This window comes from Sciurus vulgaris, assembly GCF_902686455.1.
Source record: "Sciurus vulgaris genome assembly, chromosome: 10".
NCBI classification, from domain to species: domain Eukaryota; kingdom Metazoa; phylum Chordata; class Mammalia; order Rodentia; family Sciuridae; genus Sciurus; species Sciurus vulgaris.
Window position 1 is genome coordinate 89,256,423 of NC_136470.1, and position 12,187 is coordinate 89,268,609.

Below are 12,187 nucleotides of genomic sequence, written 5' to 3' on the forward strand. Positions count from 1 at the left end.
AGTACCAGCAGGTTTGGTTACACATGGCTGCCGCCATTTTGGGACGACAGCCAGGACCTGCAGGACCCCTGGCTCCACTGACTGCACCCCATACAGACTTGGCACCCATGCACCACGCTGCAGCTCCCCATTTGCCAACACATTTGGAAGCCAGTGCAGCTATCTTGGATTATCCTAGAAGCAGAAACTGCCATCTTTAGGTGGGGCCAATCCATCCTGAAATGCCTACTGGAGACTGGAAGTTCATTGTCAGGTACTTTCATGCATCAGGCTACTGAAGACTGGGAGGTTTGGATGATATATGACTGTTAGTGTAGATTTTTTTTCTCCTTTTTGAAGATTTTTAAGTGTTTATTTCTTTATTTTTCTCACTCTATTTTCCTTTTGTTTACCTGTTTCCTCAGAGTCTCTTTTTCCCTTTTCTCATGCTAACAACCAACTTCTTTTGATTCCGCTTTTCACTCTTCCTATGATCTAGTACTTCTTCTTCTTCTTTTTTTTTTTTTTTTTTTTTTTTTGCAGTACTGGAGATTGAACCCAGGGCCTTGTGCTTGCGAGGCAAACACTCTACCAACTAAGCTATATCCCCAGCCTGCAATCTAGTACTTCTATATATTCTTTTTTTTAATCCTATTAACAGTTACACCCTACACCCCTCCCCATCCTCTTTGTCCACCATTAGAAATTGTAGACCTCATTGCAAATCTGTTTGTTATACTCCAGATAATAATTGAACTCATTCTCTCCTTTTATTATGACAATATTGTTAATGTCTTCATAGGGGCTATTTGGCTTAGGGCCACATACTGTCTGTACCGGGTGCTGCTAATATTGATCTCCCCCTTAAAGAAGAGGTTTTGGAAAACTGCAGGGTCACTATAAGCTTACAGGTGGAAACTGCAATACCCCAGATCTGCACTACTAGAGGGGAAGATATGTGAACAACATGAAAAAACAAGGAAGGAAAGTTCCAAACAAACTTAGATTCTATATTAATAGAATCCAATGAGAACATGGTAGAAGAAATGTCAGAAAAGGAGTTTGGAATATACTTAATTAAAATGATTCATGAAAAAAAGGATGAGAAAAAAGAGTAAATGCAAGAAATGAACGATCACTCCAATAAACAGTTGAAAGAGCAATTGCAGGAAGCAGAAGATCATTTCAACAAGGAGATAGAGATTCTGAAAACAAATAGAAACAAAAAAACTAATAAAAAACTTAATGGAAAGCATCACCAACAGACTAGATCACTTGGAAGACAGAACCTCAGAAAATGAAGACAAAATATTTAAGCTCAAACATAAAGTTGACCAAACAGGGAAAATGAACAGAACTTGTAAGAACTGTGGAATATCATGAAAAGGCCAAACTTAAGAATTATCAGGATTGAGGAAGTCACAGAGATACAAACCAAAGGAATGAACAACCTATTCAATGAAATAATATCAGAAAATTTCCAAAACCCGAAGAATGAAATGGAAAATCAACTACAAGAGGCTTACAGAACACCAAATGCACAAAATTACAACAGATCCACATCAAGGCACATTATAATGAAAATGCCTAACATCTAAAATAAAGATAGAATTTTAAAGGTTTTGAGAGAAAATCATCCACATTACATGTAGGGGAAAAACCAATACAGATATCAGCAGATTTCTCAGCCCAGACCCTAAAAGCTAGAAGGGCCTGGAACAACATTTCATGTTCTGAAAGAACATGGTTGCCAAACAAGAATCTTATACCCAACAAAACTAACCTTCAGATTTGAAGATGAAATAAAATCCTTCCATGATAAACAAAAGTTAAAAGAATTTATAAATAGAAAGCCTGCGCTATAGAACATTCTCAGCAAAATATTTCATGAGGAGGAAATGAAAAACAGCAATGTAGGTCAGCAAAAGGAGGACCTACCCTAAAGGAAAAACCAGTCAAAGGAGAAACTAAGTCAAGTTAAAAACCAAAAATAAGCCCAAATGACTGGGAATACAAATCATATCTCAATAATAACCCTGAATGTTAATGACCTAAACTCATCAATCACAATTTTTCTGTTTCAAAAGGGTTATGATTTTGTCAATTTACATGTTAGGAAGGCTAGATCTTTGTGATATGAGCCATAAATATCTCCTTTAGTCGTCTTTTTTAAAAGTTTTTTATGATGCTTCTTTCCGTAAGAAATTGATTTTTATGTAACAAAAAGTACCAGTGAAATAACTTATGACTTGGGGATTTTGAATCATGAAAGGTTAGATAGTTCTTGCTAACTCCAGATTTGTAAAGAAAAAATATTTCAAGTTTTCTTCTTATTATTTAATGGTTATGTTATTTAAAAAAATGTTTGGTACATATGGAATTTATCATGGTATATGAGGTAAGGCAGGGATATTATTTTACTTATTCCTATGACATTTATTGACTACTTCTTTTTCCCAGTGATTCAAGATGATGTCTTCTTTATATATTCACTTTCTATATGTATCTGAGTACTTCTGGACATTCTGTCTTGCTAATAGACTAGTATGATACTTTTAAATTATTTAGGTTTTTAAAAATGGCTTAGTGTGTTTTATGCTGGTCCCACTTCTATGTTTATTTTTTTTTTCACTAAATTTAGTATCAGGTGATATAGCTTAAAAATGTTAAGTTTTCATTGAGGTTTTGCTAAATTTACAAGTTAATTTACACAATAATATGGTCCTTCTATTTGTAGAAAGCCTATATATTTTTTTTTTTGCCTTCAGTGGTATTTTAATTTTTATTTATTTATTTTTAATTTATTTTATTTTATTTTTTATTTTTTGGGGTGCTGGGGATTGAACCCAGGGCCTTGTGCATGCAAGGCAAGCACTTTGCCAACTGAGCTATATCCCCAGACCCCTTAATTTTTATTTTTAATAGGTCTCACATTTTTATTGACAAACATATTAATATATCTTTTATTGTTATATATGAGATCTTTCTTTCCATTAGATCTTCCAAAAGATTGTTTGACTATATGTAAACTACTGATTTTTGCGTGTTCATTTTGTACTTGGTAATATAATTGAGCTCTTACTGTTTGTAGTAGCTGTTAATAAAATCTTTTGAATCTTCAAAAAAAATTCTTATGGTGCTTAAAATACTTAAAAACAAATTATATCACACCTGTTTAGAGTGATATATCAAAGCTTTAAAGTGTTTATGGAAAAAAAAAAGTGTTCATGGACCTATAGCAAACATACTAAGAAGCCAGTGCTTATTGGGGTGATCAATCAAGGAAAGACCCCACTGATCTGGACTTCCATCAATAAGGAGTCAGGAGTTAGATGTAGCTCAGGAACACACACAAAAAAAGTGTGTGGAATAAGGACCTCGACATATGAGAAGTCAGAACACATTGTCCAGGGCTGTTCTGAACCTAATTAGTAGTGCTGAGTTGTAGTTTTTGGAATACAGAAAGGGACATTGAAGTCTCTGGGAAAAGTGGTTAGGGTTAGGACAGAAGCCTACATCTGCTGGTCTTAAGACAAGGAAGAAGTTCAAACTGTGGATGTATGCCTCCGTACTCTAGAGCACATTGACCATAACAATGGAGGAGGCCGTGAAGAGCAAGTAGAGATAGAAGAGCAGTGTGTCCAGCAGGTGGAGTATGTAAACTATCATCAACTCCACCCACATTCCACCAACTGCTGCTCTGGACCTTCTGTTCCCACTGGGCTCTTGCTGATTCAGGACACCCATTTGGCTCTGTCTCTCTGGGTCCTGGCACCTTCCCCACCAAGTCTACTGGCTCCTTCAGCCCTGTGTGGGGGACAGAGACTCAGCCATGGAATGTACAGGTCACTTGGGCAAGAATGGAGTCAGAGGAGGAGGCAGGAGCAGAGAAGTGGGGGCATGGGAAGGGAAAGTGGGCAATGCTGGCTTCCTCACCAGGCAGGTGGGTGGGGCTGAGGCCTGGGCCCTTCTTCTCCTGCTGGGGTCCAGTGGGGCAGCACCTCCTTGGGCTGGTGCAGTGCAGCAGCAGGGAGTGGAGCCACCCAGGCATGGGTGGGGGCTGGGTGGGGACTAGGTGCAGGAGGTAAGTGATGAAGATGGTCTCCAGGAGGCTGGCCACCATCAGGGACAGACACAGGGCAAAGCAGATATCTGAGGGCAAAGAAAATTATACTAAACCTGGGTAGATTCATCTCTAAACTTTCTTTAAGCCTCTTTCCAAAATTCAGTGTTTCCTCAGAAGCCTCCCTCCCCAAGTGGAATAGTGGCTTGTTCTTCTGGCCCCTTCCTGTCCCCTGCTGCCTTTGCTTCTCTGGAAAGTGGGAGGGGCCATACTGATGAGGGGGGGGTGCCACTAACGGGGAGTAAGTCATTCATCATGAGCAGGAAGACGCTGTAGCCCAGCAGAGGGTCATCTTGAATGGGGCATGATTCTGGTTTTCTGCTGGCAAGTAGAAACTGAGGGTGTCAATGGCCACCAGAAAGCCACTGGGCACCAGGGGTTTATCATGTAGATCCTGGGCCTGCAATGTGATGGACACCTGGAGATAGAATGGAGAATGTGGCATATAAATTAATGTCAGAGGGTTCAACTTGTACATCGGACTATTTATCTAATCCTCGCCAAAGTAGGGTATGAGACAATCTCTTAAGGAAACACATGCATGTTTAATTGTGCCCTTCCACATAAATGCCTCCAATTTATTGTCTAATTTTCATTAGACAATACACAATGATTTTAGAACTTTAAGGGCAAATAGGGCCCTTGGGGCTATCATATAGCTGACTGCTCCTTTCTGATAGGCGTGTTTATAACAGCTAGCTGTTCCTCCCCTCTGCAGGACAGCTGAAGTATATGGGAGCCCAGGAGGAACTGGGGATCTTGCTTCAGGACAGTTAGGTAGAGGGTAGGGCACAGGTGCTTCACCCTCTGGAGCTTCTTTTTACATCCAGTGGAACATCACAGAGCAACTGGGATCAGAGGTCAAGCTGGGAACATGATCTGGTCATACAAGTTGCTGACAACAGACGTCTCTGGAGTGGCATTGCTGACGAGGAGCTCCCACTCTCCCTGGGTCCAAATAGTGTTGCAAGACAGTCTGTTCTCTCCCATACTTCGTCCATGCCCAGTAGTTGTGCTATCCACTGTAAAGGAGGCTGGTCACCTCAGTGCAGAGGTATTCCTAAGCCTCCTACCCACAAAATTCAATTCTTCCCCAAATGAGTTGTCTCAACAAATTTTCCTTTTAGTCCTTTTAAAGCAGGGCACTCTGTTTTCTCTGTAGTGGGCAACAGGACCAGCAATTCACATGTGTGCACTGAAGCATTGATTTTTTTTTTTATTGTTGTTGAAACTCAGAGTGAGTCAAGATCATTATGGGAATATTAGATATGACTCAAACATGAGTCAAGAATTTTCGGAGTCATTTCTATTTTCCTTCTCAATTCCCCAGGTGTGTGATGTTGTTTTAGTGGAATCAAACTTGAATAGCTCAACATTTTTATAATTATGTGCATGACCCATTATGATTATTAGTTTATCTAAATCTGTCATTTGACACCAAGTGGCATTCAGCTACAGTAACTTGCTAGTTTAAGCCTGTTAGCTATTAAAGTTAAAAGATTTGAGCTAAAAATTATAGGTATTTAGCAGTGCAAAGGCAAAATGGCCCTCATTTGGCAAAAGGCCAAAGATGTAAAATAGTAGTTCTTAACCTTCCCACACATCAGCATCACCTGGGGAGACAAAAACTTAGGATGCCTAGTCTCGATGTGTTACTCAGTTTTGCACTGCTGTGACAAAATGCCTGAGAAAATCACCTTAAAGAGGGAAAGACTTATTTTGGCTCATGGTTTCAAAGTTTTCAGTCCATAGTTGAGAGGTTTCAATCCACAGACCTAATTGCTGTGGGTTTGTGGTGAGGCAGAACATCACGGTGGGGAACACATGGTAGAGCAAAACTGCTTACCTCATCATGGTGACCAGGAATGAAAGAGAGAGAGAGAGAGAGAGAGAGAGAGAGAGAGAGAGAGAGAGAGAGAGAGAGAGAGAGAGAGAGAGAGAGAGAGAGAGAGAGAAACATCAGAACATACCCTTCAAAGGCATACCCCTAATGACCTACTTCTTCCAACCAGGTCCCACATCCTAAAGGTTGTACCATTGGCTAATAGCACATAGGCTGGCAACAAAGTCTTTAGCACCGGGCTTTTGGGATACTTTTTAGATCCAAATCATAAGGCTCCACCTGGAAGAGTTAAATTGGAATCTCTGAGGTACAATTATTGGTATTAAAAAGTTGTAGTAGCCAAATTGAGAAATACTGGTCTAAAACCTTCCCTAACCATACCTACAAAGTATCTTCCCCTGAATCATGAATAGTTACAAAATGTGTCAACCTTACCCTCCTAGAGGAAAGAACTGAAGTAAACATGGAGTTCTGCTCTTCACAAGAACATGTCCAGGTTGCAGATGCTGGTCATTGGCTTTGGATGACTATACTTTATTTGACTTTCATCATTGACATAGGTAGTAAGAGCTGAAGGTGTCTGATCCACATTCATGATGTTTGGGAAAGGGAGGGATAGTTGGTGGCTATGAGTGCTTCACTTAGCTTTGTTCTCCCTCCCTTTCCAAGTTTTTTTCTGCTGTGCTCTTCTGGATATTTCTCTCATGTCACTTTTACTCCTCATAGTGTTTTGTGGAGCCAATGAATGGAGACAGTGCCCCTGTCTGAATCTTTTGGTTGTCCTGTGTTCTAAAAAATCCTAGGCTGTCCTTTGAGAGGAGGCTTCATGCTGGTTTTTCCTAGCTCAGATATGCACAATTCCTTGAGGAAGATGTCTGAGAGTCACAGATTTTCAGTTGAGAGAGTGAGTTTCTTGATACCAACACATCTTCTGGGTTCTAACTGATAAAAGTTTGTCCCATATCTGCAGCCAGAGGAGCAAGGAATGGAAGTGAGTGGTGGTGAGCTTATCCAGATACCCTTCCCTGCCCTTTCCATTTTTCTTTAAACCTGATGCCCACTCCCATTTATGCCCCATTTATGTCACAGTGTATCTCCTTCTCTTTATTTGTCATCAGCAAAGTACCTCTTGACGTTTCTTACCAGGCAGGTCTTGGATCCAGGTATGTACCAATATATTTGGTCTGCAACTACTTGGCCATTTTTCTCAGTTGTCATTCTACCTTCTGCTTTAGCAAATCCATCCACAAGAATGATGTCTGCAGCTGCAGTTGTGCATCCTGATAAAGAAATTTCCATCTGGGATTGTTAGTGCAGAAAATATTTGGCGCATACCCAATATTTACTAATTTATTAGATAGGCATAATTCTAGGTACTGAACTGTTTTTCTTTACCTATTGTGTCTACAGACAATTCAGATTTTAATTGGCATACAGACTGCTTTTCTGGAGCATTACAGAAAAAAAACAGGACTTGAGGACAATGTTTCCTGAAAAAAATTTTTTTTGACAGCATTGTTCTCCATGCCTTTTCACTGCACAGGAAAACTGTTGAACTTGTTCAAAATTTATTCTGGACCAGTGTAATGTTGGGTTTATAGGACAGAGGATCCTTGTTCCCTGTTAAAAGCTCAGGAAAGGATGGCAGCACCATTTCCCATCACTTCCAGGATGGCAGACCAGGTGAAGAAATGTTGACAAGAGTGGGGATGCTGTGGTTGATGGCTGGATGGAAGGCCTTCTGGTTAAATATAGCCTGGAAGACAGCCAAGCCATCCGATGCTGGTCAAAGCCTGAGCAATTCATGGTGAGAGAGTTATCTCTTCCTGTAGCGATAAGAGACCCTGTGAGGGAGGGCCTTGGTTTCCAGGTCTGCAGACAGAGAAAATAGCAGGGAGAAGTAGGTGAGTCCTCCTTCCTGTGCTAAGAGTCCCCAGGGCCAATGCCCTTCTTGCCAGGGTTGGGGAGGATGGTCTGGTCTGGTAGGCAAATGGTGGAAGTTAATGTGGTGAGATGAGTCAGGAGTACGCAATTCTCATTCCCACTATTTCCTTCTCATGCAAAGTCTGTCCAAATCTATATGCAAACGTGGCCTTAGGGCAATGGCCACTTAGTGCACTTCAATGAGTCCTTTAATGTAGGCATCACAAGCCTCTGGGTTCTGCGTAGCAGCAGCACTGCTCAGCACTGCCATAAAACTTGTAGTCTGGCTCACTTAGAAATCTGCTTTAATGTGTTTCTCTTCCTAACTCCCAGGGACTTCTGTCTACTGAAGACAAGAACTGATTTATCCAGAGCATAAGAGAAATAAAAGACTGCCCTTACTAAGTAGATATGGGAAACATGGTCAGTGTTCTGAATGAGTACTTAACTTACTTTAGTGCTAACCTTTGTGCTATATGTTTACTATGCTCTTTTCAGATTTAGGTACTCAGATATCTCATGGGTTTATTTCCAGCATCAGGAGCATTAGATGAGAGCATGGAACATATATCTTATACCCAATCACAAAGTGAGGCCTGTGCAGATATTGGCTCTCGATCATGACCAAGGAGACCTCTGGGTATTTCCTGAGCAGGATCTTTGCCCCATTACCATCTTTGTGTGGTCTTTCCCCCTGCCTTCTTCTTTATATCTCCATATCTTTCCATAATGTTTAAGCCATGTACCCAAATTGGGAACAAATATTCCCTTGTGGAAGCAAAGTATATACTCCTTTAACCTCAGACAGGATTCCCACCCTCCCTCCATATTTGTGTTTTCATTGATACTGAGGACATGTTTAAAACTCAGTAACAGCTCTTCTCATTGATCCCACATCAAGGGGAAAAGAGACAAGAAGCAGGGAAGTGGTGCATAGGGCATCAGAAAATGAAAAGAAGGAATTGGAGAGGTAGGGAAATGGGACAGTTTGGTAGATCCCTTTGCAAGAGGAATAAAGGCTATGTGTACTCATCAGTGAAGTGTCTTCCTGTCATCAAAAGGAAATCAGGAGACAAACATGGTGGAAGGAATAGTTAACAGATTAATTCAAATGCCCTCCAGGTACTAGAGGAACATCCTGGCTGTCCTGCAGAAACCCACTGTTTTTTCCTGTTCTTGCTTCATCTTATCTTGAAGGAGAACATTGAACAATGAGGCAGGGGAGGAATTCCTCCTAGCAAGACACCACCTTCCATTTTCCTCTTCTGGATTCTTCTCTGGGGATTCACCGGGATCCCCAATCCCTTGAACTAAAAGGAGTTCAGACCACATCTTGGTTCCTGGTGCTCACTCCCTAGTGACAAGCTGTGGCCAGCGAGGTCACAGCAGAGTGTCTTTCTCAGGTATGCTTTCTGGGCTCCAGATGGGCAGACAGTTGATCCAAGACTGGGAAAAGTACTTGGCAGCTCTGCGATGGGATCAATAACAAAATAATTTGCCTTCATGAGAAGCGTGGGTGTGGGAAATAAAGATGATGTTCTTCCAGGATGAAGGAATCTGCAGATTTGGAAAGGTGGCAATGTTCAGTGATTTGGTTATGAATAGTAAAGTTTTTTATAGTCTTTGTTGGCATTGGGGATTATTCCAGTTACCAAATTGTAAAGCTTGTTTCCTACCCTCATCTTTGGCTGTCTATATTTTTCCAATATCCTCTAGTTAGATTTCCTCTTTCCAGTTTCTCTGCTTTTCTTATTCATTCTCCCCAAACCAATGTTCTCCATGCAGTTTTCATGCTGTGCATTGTTCACATGATAATAGCAGTCATAAAAATAAGACAGCAAAGCTGTTTTTAATATCTTTTTGTTGTTCAATAATGTTATGTGTTATCATAACTAATAATCTCATCTAATGTCAATATTATTGGCATTTGTCAACCGTATGTCTTATGTCATATCTCCATTAAAAGACAGTCAGACAAAATGACTGAATTGGAGCATTTTTATATTAAGTATCTTAGTTATACTTTCAGAAAGACTTGGAATTTTCTTCCTGGCAAAAGGGAGAAGGGTCAGACCTAGAATACAAAAGAAACTTTGTTCAGAATGGAAGATCATGACAGCCCTAAATAGAAAGTGCTGAGATAGGCAGGAATGACTTAGAGGTCCAAAGTAGAAAAGTACAGGAGAGGGCTGCAATGAGCTCCATTTAAGGTTTGCCGTCTCTGCAGTCCCTCCACCATTCGGGCTCTGTAAGTAATTTCTTCCCTTCTTTGGGAACGTGGCCAGTCTGAGGCAGAGGTTGAAGGGAAAGGAAGAAGAGGAGGAAGAGAAGAAAGCTAGCTAGTAGGGTAAAAGGAGGGAGAGAAGAACAAAGGGGAGTTGTTGGAAAACCTGCTCAAGTCATAGAGCTCCTTCGTTACTTGAAAGGGTTCAGTCAGGAGGCAAGTTAGGATTTGGCAGCATAAGGAACTGGCTCATATGAGGAGGCAACAGGGGCAGTCAGCCAGACTCTAGATGCTTCCCCAAGCTAGGAAGCCAGGCAGTCGTGTATATAGTGAACCTTTAAAGCTACTCACACAAGGTGTGCTTGAGGACAGATTTGGAAGATCAGGTATGTCAGTGGCCCACCCAGGAATTAGATGGAAGCAAATGAGTTCTTAAGACTGCGATAGCAGCAAACAAGATCCTAAAAGCTTTGGTTTGGGGACTAGAATACAAGGCAGAGATTTGGGAGGGACAAAACCCCTGGGAAAATGGGCTGTCATTCAGGGTGGTTATCTGCTTCAGGGGAAGGGGATGACTATGATTCGACAATCAGACAGAATTGAGCACAGAGTTGAAGAACTTCCAAGGGAGAAATGCAGGGTCCAGTTAGGCTGGGTTGCCAGACCTTGAGTGCACGAAAGGAGGATTAATTTTAAGCTCCTTGAGAGGTGCCTGAAGATTGCTTTTTTTTGCGGGGGGGGGGGGGGGGGCGGTACTGGGAATTGAACCCAGGAACACTTTACCACTGAGTTACATCCTCCATCCTTTTTATTTTATTTTCATTTTATTTTGAGATAGGTTGCTGAGGGTCTTGCTAAATTGCTGAGGCTGGCCTTGAACTTCCTATCCTTATTGAGGTTGGCTGGAAAACTGGAGTGACTTAGATCTAGAGGTTGGACTCAATAGCAGATTCAGGTAACGGGATGAAGATGCCGGAGGCAGGAGAATAAGGCTGCAAAGTCAGGGCCTACACCCTACCTGACTTCAGCTCTGGAAACCTCAGGTAGTATCACTCTGGTGGTGACAGCTGATATATTGAGCACCTCACTGTATGCCAGGCATTGTGAGAATAGTCTTACCTACTTTATTATATTTAATCTTCCAAAGAATCATACAATACAAATATTGGATAAGAGTGTGTAGAAAAAGGAAATAAGGCCAATTAAATGGAGAAAGTGCAATTTGGCTTTGTGTTTCCTGACCACATTTTAGAAGACAGTAAATTTGAGGAAAATAAAGATTTTGTCATTAACCAAAAGAATTGAACACTCATAATTAACTGATCATCATCAACAACAAAAACACCAAAAAATGATGAATTAGAGACTACTTTCAAATAAAACAAAAAATGTTAGGGTTTAAAATCACCTAAGTTCCAGATTTTCCAATGCTTATGGCTTATAACAAGCTGTAAGAATCACATAGTTGTTCAATGGATTCCATTGACAGAAGGCAAAGGCAACCTACAGAATGGGAGAAAATACTTGTGAGTTGTATATCTGACAAGTCATTAATATACGGTATATAGAAGGAACTCCTATAAATCAATAGCAAAAAGCCCTCAGATAGCCCAATTTTAAAATGGGCAAAGGACTCTAAACTATGATGACATATTACCTCACACCTGTTCAGGTGGCTGTCATCAAAACAAAAACAAAGATATAAAGAATTTGGAGCACTTGTGCACTGTCAGTGGGAATATAAAATGGTGCAACCACTAAGGAAAATAGTATGGCAGTTGCTCAGAAAATTAAAAATCAACTTACTGTTATCCAGCAACTCCATTTCTGGCCATATATATATATATATATATATATATATATATATATATATATTTATTTATTTCTGGGTGTGTGTGTATATATATATATATATATATACACATACACTCCATTTCTGGGTATATATATATTTATATATATATTTATATTTATATATATATATATAAATTAAATCAGATTCTTAAAGAGATATACACACTCTGGTGCTCATTGAAGTGTTGTTCACAATAGCCAAGATATGGGAACAAAATAATTGCCTGTCAAAGGATGATGG

At 40.4% G+C, this 12,187-nt stretch overlaps 1 pseudogene across 1 annotated transcript; it reads right to left on the reverse strand.

Annotated features, from left to right (window-relative positions):
* Positions 1-3,144: 3,144 nt before the first annotated feature.
* Positions 3,145-11,917, reverse strand: LOC306637661 (5-hydroxytryptamine receptor 3C-like; annotated as a pseudogene). Its single transcript has 7 exons — positions 11,899-11,917; positions 7,597-7,727; positions 7,089-7,225; positions 4,315-4,592; positions 3,916-4,131; positions 3,662-3,786; positions 3,145-3,150 (listed from the first exon to the last, which is right to left on the reverse strand). The product of its transcript is annotated as a 5-hydroxytryptamine receptor 3C-like (transcript).
* Between the last annotated feature and the right edge of the window lie 270 nt (positions 11,918-12,187).